General features: G+C 45.4%; 1 pseudogene; it reads left to right on the top strand.

Moving 5' to 3' along the window:
• Positions 1-5413: 5413 nt before the first annotated feature.
• Positions 5414-7330, top strand: LOC136460296 (serine/threonine-protein phosphatase 7 long form homolog; annotated as a pseudogene).
• The last annotated feature ends 8191 nt before the right edge of the window (positions 7331-15521 follow it).

The raw sequence follows: 15521 nt of genomic DNA, 5'->3' as shown, positions 1-15521 counted from the left end.
CCTCCTTCTTCGGTGGATGCACGGCCGGCGACTACGGATCCGCCGCCTGTGGCTAGATCCACAGCCGGCGTCTGCAGATCCTACTGTAGGCACAGATCCGCCGCCACCACTTGTGCTTGCGTCCGCGCTTGCTGTTGGGCCGCCGCACTCCATGGTATGTGAAACCAACTTCAAACTACTATGGTCTTATTGTCTTAACATGCTGGATGTCTTTTCATAAGTTCAGTACTTCAGTCACAAGCTATTCATCTTATTATAGCACCTACTTTTGTTAGAAGTAGATAGTTCAGGAGGTGTTGAGAAATGATTATTACTTAGTTCAGGAGGTTACTTCGGATAGTTAGTTCAAGAGATATATTTTCCCCCCTCTAGAACAAAATTAGTTCAGGGGAAGTTGTCAGGATATCCATATAATAAAAAACCTTAAAGGTTACCACCACTCTAAAAAAATGCAAAAAGGCTAGATATTTGGAAAGGCTCGTCTATGTCTATTGCTGGTAGGTCAACCCTGATAACCTCCAGTTTGAATAGTGCCCCAATTTATCACATGTCCATCTATCTTCTGCCCAAAACTGTGATAAAAGAAATGGACAAAGTGAGAAGAACTTTCTTCTGGCAGGGAGGCCACTCCAGGAGAAAATATCATTTAGTAAGATGGACCAAAATTTGTAAAAGTAATAAAAAGGGGGGCCTGGGCATCCTTCTTCAAGGATATCTGGAAAGGGAAACTTCCAGCCAAAATCAAAATCTTTCTGTGGTTAGTGGCAAATGAGGCTATCTTAACAAAAGATAACATGATTAGAAGGAACTGGAATGGAGATCCATCCTGTTATTTCTGTCATCAACCTGAGTCTGTGACCCATCTCCTATTTACTTGCTCTGTGGCTAAGGTTGTGTGGGCCACAATTACTACCTGCCTTGGTGCCAATGATATTCCTACTTCTTTTCAGCAAAGCTGGAAATGGTGTGAGAAATGGATTCCCATTGGGAAACAATTCTTTGCTGTTGGTATTGCAGCTGTATGTTGGTCGATATGGAAGATGAGGAATAAGATATGTTTTGAGGGGAAGAAATTCCACAATCCCATTGAGATTGTATTTCATGCCTGTGCGCTCACGAAATTCTGGGCAGGTCTTTAGAAAGAGGTGGACAAGGAAACGCTGATCAAGGGTGTGGATACTATGTTCAAGATTGCGTTGCAGCTGCTGTCCAAGAAGCGTCAAGCCGTCAGTCAGATTAGCATGCTGCAAGATGTCGCCACAGATGACGAAGCTGATAAAGGCAAAAAGTGATGACAAGGCTTGGGAAGCTACCCGCCTCATTTCTGTTGAGATGTTTTTGTTAGCGCTAGCTATCGTTTGCTGGGTTGTAATTCTGGCGATGGAGTTCAAAGCTCCCTGTTCTATTTTGCGTCGTTCTTCTGTATGCTCCTCTAATGTTCTGAAACATCTTTAAAACTATGTATTTCCGTGCGAATGCAATGGAAATGGGGTCTAACCCTAATTCAAAAAAAAAAGTTACCACCACTCTTCCACCGTAACAATTTTTTTGGCGGAAAAATATACTGTTGGGGCGGTTCTAGACTGAAGGGGCGGCTGTTACTATAGCCGTCTCTACAAAATCGATTTTGTAGAGGCGGTTAGTGTTATCAGCCGCCCCTATAAACAGGTATTATAGGGGCACCTTGATGATGGCTGCTGCTGTTGACCCTGAGGACCAGATAGTACCCATGGCTTTTGTTTTGGGAGAGGGAGAGAACAATGAATCGTGGTCATGGTTCATGCCACTTCTACGTGTACAAGTGCTTGGCCCATCTCGCATTATATGTTTGATCTCAGACCGTCACCCAGGGCTTCTTAATGCTGCAGCTGAGCATATAGATGGGTTCTCGCCTCTAGTGCACAGATGGTGCATGAGACACTTTGCCGCTAATTTTTGGCGGCGTCAGAGGAAGAAGAAGGTATGTGAGAAGGTAAAGGCTCTATGTCTATGTTGTGTACGTATAGAGCACCAGTTCAAGGAGACAAAGAGAGAACTAGACAAGATGCTAAATAAAGCGGGAAAGGCCTGGTTAGAGGCGTAGATGGAACAGAAGGCTAAGTGGGCATTAGCATGTGACGAGGGGGGTTTTAGGTATGGCATCATGACCACTAACTCCTCGGGTCTTTCAACCGTGTATTCATCGGAGTTCGATCGTTGCCTGTGTCTGGAATTATTGAGTTTTCCTTTCATAATGCAACAAATATTTTGTAAGAGGTGGGGACTTGCGTAGAGGAATATAGCTGAGCAGGGGCGTTTTGGAAAGGCCGGAGCAGAACATTTGAAGGAGGCCGAGGAATTAGCCAAGCAGCACACCGCCGAGCCGTATGGACCCCGCCGCTATTTTGCGTCGTTCTTCTGTTTGCTCCTCTAATGTTCTGAAACATCTTTAAAACTCTGATGTATTTCCGTGCGAATGCAATGGAAATGGGGTCTAACCCTAATTCAAAAAAAAGTTACCACCACTCTTCCACCATAACAATTTTTTTGGCGGAAAAATGTACTGTTGGGGCGGTTCTAGACTGAAGGGGCGGCTGTTACTACAGCCGTCTCTACAAAATCGATTTTGTAGAGGCGGTTGGTGTTATCAGCCGCCCCTACAAATAGGTTTTATAGGGGCACCTTGATGATGGCTGCTGCTATTGACCCTGAGGACCAGATAGTACCCATGGCTTTTGCTTTGGGAGAGGGAGAGAACAATGAATCGTGGTCATGGTTTATGCCACTTCTACGTGTACAAGTGCTTGGCCCATCTCGCACTATATGTTTGATCTCAGACCGTCACCCAGGGCTTCTTAATGCTGCAGCTGAGCATATAGATGGGTTCTCGCCTCTAGTGCACAGATGGTGCATGAGACACTTTGCCGCTAATTTCTGGCGGCGTCAGAGGAAGAAGAAGGTATGTGAGAAGGTAAAGGCTCTATGTTGTGTACGTACAGAGCACCAGTTCAAGGAGACAAAGAGAGAACTAGACAAGATGCTAAATAAAGCGGGAAATGCCTGGTTAGAGACGCAGATGGAATAGAAGGCTAAGTGGGCATTAGCATGTGACGAGGGGGTTTTAGGTATGGCATCATGACCACTAACTCCTCGGAGTCTTCCAACCGTGTATTCATCGGAGTTCGATCGTTGCCTGTGTCTGGAATTATTGAGTTTTCCTTTCATAATGCAACAAATATTTTGTAAGAGGTGGGAACTTGCGCAGAGGAATATAGCTGAGCAGGGGCGTTTTGGAAAGGCCGGAGCAGAACATTTGAAGGAGGCCGAGGAATTGGCCAAGCAGCACACCACCGAGCCGTATGGACCCCGCCGCTATTTTGCGTCGTTCTTCTGTATGCTCCTCTAATGTTCTGAAACATCTTTAAAACTCTGATGTATTTCCATGCGAATGCAATGGAAATGGGGTCTAACCCTAATTCAAAAAAAAAGTTACCACCACTCTTCCACCGTAACAATTTTTTTGGTGGAAAAATGTACTGTTGGGGCGGTTCTAGACTGAAGGGGCGGCTGTTACTATAGCCGTCTCTACAAAATCAATTTTGTAGAGGTGGTTGGTGTTATCAGCCGCCCCTACAAACAGGTATTATAGGGGCACCTTGATGATGGCTGCTGCTGTTGACCCTGCGGACCAGATAGTACCCATGGCTTTTGTTTTGGGAGAGGGAGAGAACAATGAATCGTGGTCATGGTTCATGCCACTTCTATGTGTACAAGTGCTTGGCCCATCTCGCACTATATGTTTGATCTCAGACCGTCACCCAGGGCTTCTTAATGCTGCAGCTGAGCATATAGATGGGTTCTCGCCTCTAGTGCACAGATGGTGCATGAGACACTTTGCCGCTAATTTCTGGCGGCGTCAGAGGAAGAAGAAGGTATGTGAGAAGGTAAAGGCTCTATGTTGTGTACGTACAGAGCACCAGTTCAAGGAGACAAAGAGAGAACTAGATAAGATGCTAAATAAAGCGGGAAAGGCCTGGTTAGAGGTGCAGATGGAACAGAAGGCTAAGTGGGCATTAGCATGTGACGAGGGGGTTTCAGGTATGGCATCATGACCACTAACTCCTCGGAGTCTTTCAACCGTGTATTCATCGGAGTTCGATCGTTGCCTGTGTCTGGAATTATTGAGTTTTCCTTTCATAATGCAACAAATATTTTGTAAGAGGTGGGAACTTGCGCAGAGGAATATAGCTGAGCAGGGGCATTTTGGAAAGGCCGGAGTAGAACATTTGAAGGAGGCCGAGGAATTGGCCAAGCAGCACACCGCCGAGCCGTATGGACCCCGCCGCCATATCTTTAGTGTATGGGGCAATGGTGACACAAGCTTGGACGGCGAACGTTATGGTGGACGAAACTACTGAGTTGATCTTGAAAAAGTAGAGTGCAGTTGAAACATCTCTCAGATCATGCATGCCCCTTGCTCTCATATGATCACGGCCTGTAGGGTTCGCGGGTATAACTATGAGGATCTGCCATATATGTCACTCTTGTATCTCCGTTCGAACACCGTTAGTATTTGAGAGATGAGCTTCGTGCCATACCTTGACCCGACACAGTGGTCACCTTATCATGGTTATGACTATGTGCCGCATCCGGATCTAATGAAGGTAGGCAAGGGTAGGAGGAAGAAGAAGCATCTCAAGGGGGACATGGACGCTATGAGAGGGTACGACGCAGACATGTACGGAGGGGGTGACTTCAATGAGACCCATGGTAGAAATCTTTGCTCCGTTTGCAAAGAACCTGGTCATAAGGCTAGCAGGCATAAAAGACAAGGGCAGTAGGTGCATATAGAATACATTTTATTATATTAATGTTAATTGTTTGCTATGCTATTTAAAACTACTATGGTAGTACATTGGAACATTGGAGCTATGTTTATTATGATATATGTTTATTCTCTAATTTTGCATAATAGTTTATGCACTAATGTTCCATTATATTATAGTACTCTTAATATTTGTTCTAACATATTCATTTGAAATTTGAACTAGGATGGGGGATCATCATCCATAGTACCCTATTCTTGAGGTGCACTACGATAAGGACCACCGAGCCAAGCGCCTGTCGGAGCTTCAGGAGGACTTGGTACCTCTTAGACTATGCACGCACCAGCCGCACCGCTGGGACGAGCGATACCGGCCGTACATACAGCGTGCCGGCTTCCTTGAGATCATCCGGGTCTTCAACACTGGGCTACCGATCCTTGACCCTGCACTTCTCACTGCTGCTGTCAATAGGTATGATTTGATACACGTTTGCGACAGTACAAAGCATTGATTTGTCTCATTGTTGGAATTAAAAAACTTCTTGTATTGAATTAAAAACCAACAGGTGGAGGCTAGAGACCCACACCTTCCACCTTCCGTGCGGCGAGATGACTATCACGATGCAGGACGTGAAGATGATAGTATGTCTGCGGTTGGGGGGTCTTCCAGTGACTGGGATCCTTGATAACGATCACTGGATGGACTTTGGTGGAGCTGTTCTGTGGCAGAAGACTACCCGAGGACGAGGATGCTAAGAGAGCAAAGTAAGAATTTCTACGTTCCAAACATTTACCATTTTGACACCAGAACATATTATGTAAATTATTTTGCTATTTAGATAGAGAGTGTAGTACATAACTTTTATGATGCGTATTGTCTTTGTCTAATTTAATGTTTGTTTTTGTTCTCTCAGCTCTCATGTAGCATCCAGTGTCAGCTCTAATTTAATGTTTGCAAAATATTTCAGGAAAACATCTGGTGTCAGTTCGGTCTGGATAACAGAAAACTTCAGGGCGCCGCTGCACCCAGAGGCTCTAGAGCAGGAGATCGAGAGGTATGCTAGGGTGTGACTGTGGCACTTCTTAGGAGCCTTCCTGTTTCCCGACGCGTCGGGTAACACCATCAGCTGGGCCTTCCTCAACATACTGAGCCAGCCATGGGAGAATATAGGAGCGTACAGCTAGGGCAGGGCGGTCCTAGCATGGATCTACCACCAGCTCTGCGTTGCCTGCCGACGCAGTACAGGAGGTGCCAACCTAGGAGGTTGTTCCTATCTACTACATGTTTGGTGTTGGGAGCGATGGCCAGTCGGCAGGTCCGTTGTTCACGGTTTACCTGTAAGTGCATCGATTTTTTATTTTTCTCAAACTTGATGCCGCACTAGTGACTGACTATCCTATTCAATACAGGCATGGAATCATGTGGACGTAGGACCAACTGCTCTATACGTCTGGTAAGAAGCGAAGGTAGTTAGAGGGAACCCAAAGCGGCGGTACAGGCAGTACTCGGACACGCTAGATGTCCTGACACAGCACCAGGTAACGACCACTTTGATACTGCTAGTTGGTGTTGTTGCTTTTTTATCATTCCAAAAATCTAACTGTAGTTAGATAACTTTTAGGTCAATTTGTGTCCCTGGTCCAGATTCGAGTTAGAGGGGTACCTGAGTCCTCGCACTGAGGAAGAGTCGGACGAGTGGCTTTTTAACGGGCCACTAATTTTCTTCCACGTGGTTGAGATGCACTACCCTATAAGGGTGTATAGGCAGTTCGGAAGATTGTAGCCATGCCCACCGTTGTTGTACACAACCAACAAAAAGTTGCACGGGTGCGACAACTAAAACATAATAATTTAGCAGTCATGTGCATATATACAACCACTAACTTACGTTAAAGTTGTAGGTACGATCGAAGGAATAGGTACAAGGAGAAGAATTAGGCCGTGATGCATGCTCCGTTCATCCACGAATGGGACAGTCGGCAAAGGGTCCTGATCACCGAGATACCGCCGCACGACCAACACAACTTCTACCGCTGCCTCCAATGGTTGCATAGGAGTACCCGCACACATATGCAGGCCCCTACACTAACAAGCCAATTGATGAGGACGAAGACGAGGATGACATCGCTGATGCGTACGACGAGGCAACAAGGATGGATACACAGCTTCAGAGAACCCCGCTACAGAGATACGTGGTAAGAAATTTGAATTTCAATACAACTGCACGTCGGCATTCCTATGAATTATACTTTTGCAAACTTAGCTCGCTTGTGTATGCAGGCATCACAGTTGACAAGTCTGTCCAACGAAGCAGCTGTGTGACTTCACGAGACCAGACGGGAGCCGCACGACATTCTACACGTCTTCATCGATGTATGTTCTATTCTCAAAGCCATGACAGTTGTTAAATGGTTCACATGACTCATTCATCCATGTTTTCTTTTTTTGCAGAAAGTGAGGAGCAGTTGCAAGTAGCTGGCACAGAAGCTCAGCTGCGTGGATACTCCGTGGGAGATGCCCTATGACCCGAAATTGTCTAGTTCCTTACGCTCGAGCACTATGCCAACACGAGCAGGTTCCTCCGACACGATGGTTGGTGGGACCTCTTATGTTCATACTCCTGACAATCACGGCAAGGGTCCTGCGGAGCACGACGATGAGGAGGACGAGGATGAGGAGGACGAGGAGGAGGACGAGGACTACGATGAGATTGGGATGTCTCAGCTTGGTGATGCACCATTTCCTACATAGTTCGACGCACAGGTACTTGAAACAACCCTTCGCCATATACGTCACAATTACTTAAACATTGTAAGTAACGATGCCTATATTGTAATTGTAGGGTCCTAGTTACACTCAGCAGTACCATCGGGTGTACCGCCAGCGAGACCGTACCAACATTGGGTTCACCCCTAACGTGCTGCCTTCACGTCCGAAGAGGCAGCGACGTCCGCGGTACCCATATACTCCTGGGTCATAGGAGTTCTTTAGGATGACATGATGCACTTGTACTCGGACACCCATATACTGATGGAACATGTAGTATGTCGAGTAATGTTGAACTTATGTATTGATGAACTTGTGTCATAGTTATGACTTGCTGAACTTATGTTGAACAGTGGTATTCTTGAACTTGCGATGAACTTAGGACGCGTACAAGTTAGTATTGCTGAACTTGTGTATTGATTGTCTCGTGCACTTATCCTTCCTGTTGACCTATTCGTTAAACCAACACGATGACATAATAGAAGTGCCTTGTTCCTTTTGCTACCTCTTTGACCGCCGCGCCATGGCTGGGGGTGTGTCAGCATTGTCGCGCAATGGCTGCTGGCATGTCAGCCTTGCCGCGCCGTGGCTGCTGGCGTGGCAAACCCATGCTAGGCGCTGGCCAGACTCCCTTCTGAGCGCATCGTTTGGGTCTGAAACATACTGAGTAAGCAACTAGTCATCCGAATACCAGTCCTCTACCACAACCTCGTTGCTATGGCTAGGCTCACCTGCATTGCCCTGATCTACCTGTCGTCTGTAGTAAGCTGCCTCCACTTCACCTGCGGCCTCTGCGGCCTGAGTCAAGAATGTGTCCTCCTTCGTCTGGCTCATGTGGCTAGGCTCACCTGCATTGCCTTGATCTGTCTATCGCCTGTAGTAAGTGGCCTTCGCTTCATCTACGGCATGAGTGAAGAATGCGTCGTCATCCTCCTCAGCCTGCAATATCGTCCTCAGCCTGCTAGAGCGATGAGCTCGCTCAGTCTACCAATATCATCCTCAGCCTCCTCTGCCTGTAAGCCCGCCTTTGTTAGAGCGATGAGCTCGCTCAGTCTACTAGTGTCGTCCTCAGCCTCCTCCGCCTATAAGCCTACCTCAGTAAGAGCGATGAGATCACTCAACCTAGCAGTGTCATCCTCATCCTCGTCCTCCTCATCATACAACACAATCGAAGATTGAACGGTGTGACCAGCTCGCGTTCTGTGCTCATGTAACTTCTTTTCCACAAATCTTGCACGGGCCACCTCTGTGGCATGGTCCTCGCTACATCCAATCCCTTCATGTATGAAATGCAATAAGTTAGCAACGCAATTATATTACATTTAAAAGCAGACAATGAAAATAATAATGCTTCCAATGACTCACTGATACACAATGCAACAACATGGTCGTTCAAGACCTGCATCTGTACCCTTTCCTCCTCTCTTGCCTCCTTCCTTGCCCTCTCCTCCTCTAACGCCCTCCGTCTCTCCAATCCTCATTTGTCAAGCCCAACATCGATTGGGTTACGAATACCGCGCTGTCTAGCAAACTCACGCATCTTGTTTTTGTGATGTTTAACGAATAGGTTGACATAGTCAGGTCCATATCCTCCCTTCCGTGCAATTACTTGCCTCCCCTTCAGTTCATCCAAGAACTTAGCTTGAGCATCATAACATTCCCACCTGTATTTCCTAGTGCTCTGTTCAAACAAAAAATTATATCATATATGTCTTACCAAAAGAAACAAAATACGATTTCATGTTTACCACAAAAATAACCAACCTCATCATAGTCAACCATATGGCCGCAATAATGGCCTATTCCAAGCTCCAAAGGGACTAGACCGTAGTTGAATTTAATACCATATTCGCACTTGACTGGAGGTGCTTTGTAAATTAACCTTTCTTTCTTCTTTTCCTTTGCCTTTGGTGGTTCCGGCCATTGATTCTTTGGACCGTAGAGCCACTCATTGAAATGACACTTCGTAAATCCATAATGCTACAAGAGAATACATTAGTACTCACACACATATAGAGCTAAACATTTAAACAGATACACTTTTCACTTACTTCATGTTTGTTCGGACACATAAACTCCAACGTATTCTCAGGGTTTATCATAGCTCGATCTCCGCATTCGCACAGAGGAGGTTCCTCAAGTCGTCTAACTGCGGCTAGGTGCTTCTCCTTAGCCGTCATTGGCGGGGGATTAGGGGCGTGGAACCCACCATTGGAAGTGCTCACGTGGATGTCTCCCTCTACACCAATCGTCGAAAAGAAGGTACCTAGGGTCATACTTGTCTGCACCGTCGATCCACTGAAAGAAAAGGCATCTCTCATGGTCCTACAAAACAATATTCCAACAAAATATTAGTAACCTACATACACAAATAAAGAAAAAAAAAGATAGTGGAAACAATTACTTACATTAAAACGACTGCATGTGTAGAAGCAACGCGTCGCTGTGTCTAGATGTCTTGATTGAAACACGTCGGCTGGGAAACCACAGTCACAGTTAGGGACAGGGAGGTCAGGAGGGACGGGGGCATCTTTGCTAGACATGTCGGGGTATAATTCTCGAGGACGACTCCGTTTTCGCCAAAACTCCTCCCGATACATATCTTGCATCTAACAAAACGGTTGTAATTTAACAAACAAAAATCAAAACATCACAAATTAATATCAATGAGAACCATTTGCATTACAATAAATAAAATATAACCTACATTTTGGTGCAAACTCTATCTTAGATACAAACATGAAAACTATATAAAAACTATACTTTGGTCAATAAAAAATAAAATTTGGTACATCAACAGTGTGTCCATATATTTATTCACATATAAAAGTTGAGATGCAAACTTAAACAAGCAAAATACATGGTAATCATAATTCTAACTAACCAATTAACCTAAACATTGGTAATCCTAATCCTAATCCTTCAATCCAATGTTCTAACGAACTCATATTTTTCTCCATACCCTAACTACTCATTCAAATCATTCGATCCACCGTGGATGTCGAGGAGGAGCTTCATTACCTTGACAAGGCCGAGGAGGAGCTTCGGGAAAGGTAGGGAGGGAAACTGCAAGGGAGGAAAATTCGGCGGCCGGTCGTGGGGGAGCCGGGAGGCAATGGCGCGGCGGTGCGGGCTAGGAGGCGCGGCGGCGGGGGCTGGGCGGCACAGAGGCGGCTGCTGTGCGGCGCGGAGTGAAACAGAGAGGGAGGAAATGGACTGGGCCGCGGGCCTCTATTTGGCTCTGTCGCGCCCTGACGGGTGGCGCGTCACAGCCGCGCCCTGATCGGTGGCGCGGCAGAGCTGGGCCACGTCACCGGTCAGCGGCCCTGGTCGCTGTCACGTTGGCAGCCTCGCCGCGCCCCCCATGCATGGCACGACAGCTTGAATTCGTCGCGCCGTGCGAATAGGCGTGGCAAAAAGTGTTAGATTTGAAGAAAAAAAACAGTGTCAATTTTAAAAATAGTTTAAAAAGTGTTAAAAATAAAAAAAATCCCCCTGGCACTTCCCCTCGTTCCCCTGGCACTTCCCCGCGTGATGTCTCACGCTCACCACGTGTCCGCTTCCGGCACCCCGCTCGGGGTGTTTAGATGGGGACTAAACTTTAGCCCCGTCGATGTTTAATGCTAATTAGAATTATTAAATATAGGTTAATTGCAAAAAATAATTACACGGATATAGACTAATTTGTGAGACGAATCTATTAAACCTAATTAGTCCATGATTTGATAATACAGTGCTACACTAACATATACTAATGATGGATTAATTAGGTTTAACAAATTCGTCTCGCTAATTAGTCACGCCTTATATAAATAGTTTTTATAATTACCTTATGTTTAGTCTTCCTAATTAACATCCAAATATTGGATGGGACATCCCTGGATCCAAACACAAAATGATTCCTTTGAACGGCACCCAAGATGCCCCTGTGGTGTGCGAGACGTCCTTTTGGGGCGTGATTGGTTCCATGACGAGGAGAGCTTGGCTCGCTTCTCCCAGCCAGGCCTAAGTTGAGACAGACTTGCTTGCTACATCAAGGCCTTGATGTTTGGTTGAGTGCATAAGTACGTACAGTACGAGTGCGGGCGGGGAGAGAGTCCGCGAGACCGGGTCCACCGTGCGGGCGAGCGATGGGAGCGTGGGAAGGGCCGGGTGGGCGAGCCAAGGAGCGCCGGTGGGCCCAATATGGAGGGAATAGTTGTGTCGCAGGTAGAGAGAAATCAATAAAAAAAGAGAGAAATCAATAAAAAAAAATTCCTCTATAAATACTCTGGTACAGTCTGCCTGACTCAGTGCCTCCCCGCTCCGCCTTCGTCCAATCGTCCTCCGGCCCGCCGCCCGTCATCACTCGATGGAAGATAGTAATATCATGCTGAGCGCGGCGGCGACGGCGGCAGGAGCAGCGCAAGCTACCGGCGGAGGAGGAGGCCCCCGGCGGCGCCTGCTGCTGCAGGCGCGGGGCGCTGATGTCGGGCCTCTCGCAGTGGTCATTTCAGCTTCTGCGTGCATCACTGGTCTGAGGGCCCCCGTGTACACGCCCGCGTTGACAGCGGCCGTGCTCACCGGCGTCGTCACCCTCTTCGTCGGGCTGTGGCTGAGCACGGTGGGCCGTGGCCGCGGCCGCGGTAATTTTGCCTTCGTCAACCTGTGCTTGTCCTTCCTCGCCCTCGTCGTGGCTGTTGCACTTGGGGGCGACTTCGATCCGGACCTGCTCCTGAAGCTCTACGGCGCTAGTAGGTCCTTTCTCAATTCTTGCACACCGTGCCGTCGCTCAAGTTTAGTAGGCCACGCAGCTCTAGTTGCACCTCTCTTACCCAGTTGGGCAGGGCAGGCAGGCAACCTGGACCTATGCAAGCACTCTAGCTTCATCCCCCCCTCCCCCCCCCTCCCCCCCCCCCCCCCCCCCCCCCCCCCCCCCCCCCCGTCGATCCCAATCAGACCAAATGGCCGCTTGGATAACCGGAGAACCACCCCTCCCTGCATGCCCACCGTCTGTTAGTCTGTTTAACTTGAACAAAATTCGAAAAATTCGTCGCAGCTAAGTTGACCAGTCAAAATTGAATAGACAGCAGCATGCAGGTCTCATAGCACGAACCTGTTTCAATTTCAATCACGGGCCGAATCCCAAATTTTGTTTTAATTTAATTTGCAGGAGTGAATGGCGGTGGAGCGGAGGGAGAGGACGACGACGATCCAACGACACTACTACAACACGGGGACACAGTAACACCAATTTAACACATTTACATATCTATTGGAACATTTGTCTAGTGTTACAGTGATTCTCTGTTGTAACACTTTTTTTAGCTATAGTAACACTTTCATAATGTGATGGAGTACATAGTTTGTAACACATATCTACTGTAACATTGTGTAGTGTTACAGTGATTTTATTTTGTAACAATTTTTTAGTGTTTTAGTAACACTTCCACATTGTAGTAGAGTATATAGTGTGGAATGGAGTAACACATGGTTTACAACACATGTTTTACCTATTGTAACACATTCAACTTTTTAAATGGGGATTATTGCCCCTATTTCAAATCCCAATTATGATTTTACCCCCACTTTTTTTTACTTTGTGTTTTTACCCCTACTTTTCCAAAACGAAGGCTCCGTTTACCCCAATTCTTAACTCAGTTATCTACATCCGGATCAAAGCAATTAAAAATTAACAAAAGCCCTATAAAAAGACAAACTTACCCCTTATCTCTCGGTCGTCCCTCTCAACGCTAGCAGGCAGCGGTCGGCTGGGTGCGGCGGCGGTGGCGGCGGAAGAGCAACGTCGGGCCATCTCGTGGACGCGCACCCAGGCACGCGGCTCTGCTCGGCGCGGGCGTGCGCGTCTTGGCCAGCGTCACGAGCGCGCGTCTCGTGAAAGCAGCCGACCATGGAGCCGAAGACTCGCCTCTCTCTCTCAACTCTAGCGGATGGCTGGGTGCGGCAGCGGCGGAAGGCCAACAGCGAGCCCGTCGGGCGGTGTGCGGCGAGTGGGCGTGTGCGGTCAGGCAATGGAGCCGGAGACTGACAGGTCCAGAGCTATGATTTGGTGTTGCCTAGGTACAAAATTTTTCATCTGATGGGATTTGGTCTACTGATCCAAAATGGCTGAGATAGTATGGCTGCCCATAGATAGATGTTGCGTGCAGCTGATGCCTGATGGATTTGCTTCGATTAGAAAGCTCACCGTTAAAATTGATTTGATTGCAATCCAATATTGCTTCCGTGTGGCAGGCAAGAAGTAATGAGTTAAAGTAAAGATGAGGGCATGAGGTCAATCACTACCTATTTGCTTTTTGTGTCATGATGTTGTCAAAATTTTGATAAATTTGTGCCAAAATTTTGTTAGCAATTTTCTGTCAAATTTTTGTTGGCAAATTTCTGTTGAAATCTATCGAAATGCTGCTTAAATATACACGTAATCAAACAGGGGTATAATCACAAAGTTGTAAAAAAAGTAGGGGCATATTCGGAAGGACAAACTTGTCATCTTTCAACTTTTTTAACACAGTTACCTGCTGTTCACGGAGTATGGGTAAACTGAACCTTCGTTTTGTAAAAAGCAGGGGTAAAAACACAAAGTGGAAGAAAATAGGGGTAAAATCACAATTGGGGTTCAAAATAGGGGCAAGAATGAAATAGCCCCTTTTAAATAAAATGTTTATATTACCCTTACATGTGGGCTACACATTGCAGAATCACACAAATATGACACAGTATAGAATCTCATGAGCCACAAATTTCAATAACTATAGCAAGATCCACAAATTATTTGAAGATTTCAACGTAATACTTGTTCAAATAGTGACAGTATAGGTACATAACGATGTGGCTCTAGCTTGAGAGCAACTACATATAGTATTGAAGAGTACAAGCTCATACTACTAGAAATGAAAGTGTGATATCTAGTGTTCTTAAATTCTATTGCTTCTTCATCCATTTTTGCACACATCAATATAAGAATTCAGCCATTAATCATTTCAACCTGCAAAGAGAAAGTTATAACATTAAATATTATTCTATCTATATTAGTTGATGTAAACTTAAAAGCTAGTAAGAACATACAAATATCAAAGTCCGAACAATTGTTACCATCTTTGGCAAGGGCATCACCAATGTTATTGTACCCAGGATGATTGATATCCACTTTGTAGAATTGATTTTGTCTCAACTCCACCAAAACATGTTTTTGGATTAGTGCTCAAAAGACCTTATTTGGATATTTTGTAGTCATGAGTACCACTGTGAACCGAACCTATATTAATTTAACATATCACTTAGAGATCAACAAACATCATTTGTTTATCAAGATAATGTAGTTAAGATAAGTGATATTTTGTTCACCTACCTTCATTGGAGGAGGTTGCTCATGTTTCAGACTCTTGTGGCATGTAGCCTTGTCATGAGCTACCTCTTATTGTGCAATGGTAGTCTGATAGTCTCTCCAAGCACTCCATGATGATCCTTACATATGAAACAATATAAAACAAACATTTTACTATAATAAATATGAAAATATGGTTCTTACATTTTGTACCTTTATTATTCTACCTCTATAGAATTCCTTGGGCAAGAATTAAACTAAAGGAAAGAGAATGTTAATTGCAATTATACAGTGTTATAATGTTATTTATCTTTAATAAATTGACATTATAAGTCTAATATATCATATTCAATGGTTCAATAAAAAGATGTACCGCTATTTGTCTAGAATCATTAGCAGAGCATTATGGGGACATTGTTTCTACTTCTAGAATTAGTAATTCCTTGTCATTAGTGTCACCTTAGCATTAGTTCCAATACAAATTCTTGTAAATCATAATCACTAGGCAAAAATATTGATATATAAATAAACTAAGAGTATATTATTCTTGAATACAACAAACCAGTTGATAACCTTTTTATTAGAAAAAATAGATCATCATCATCACTATATGTAGACTCACATGG

Source organism: Miscanthus floridulus, chromosome 6, assembly GCF_019320115.1.
Source record: "Miscanthus floridulus cultivar M001 chromosome 6, ASM1932011v1, whole genome shotgun sequence".
In the NCBI taxonomy this organism is placed as follows: Eukaryota; Viridiplantae; Streptophyta; class Magnoliopsida; order Poales; family Poaceae; genus Miscanthus; species Miscanthus floridulus.
This window is presented reverse-complemented; position numbering and strand designations above follow the sequence as displayed.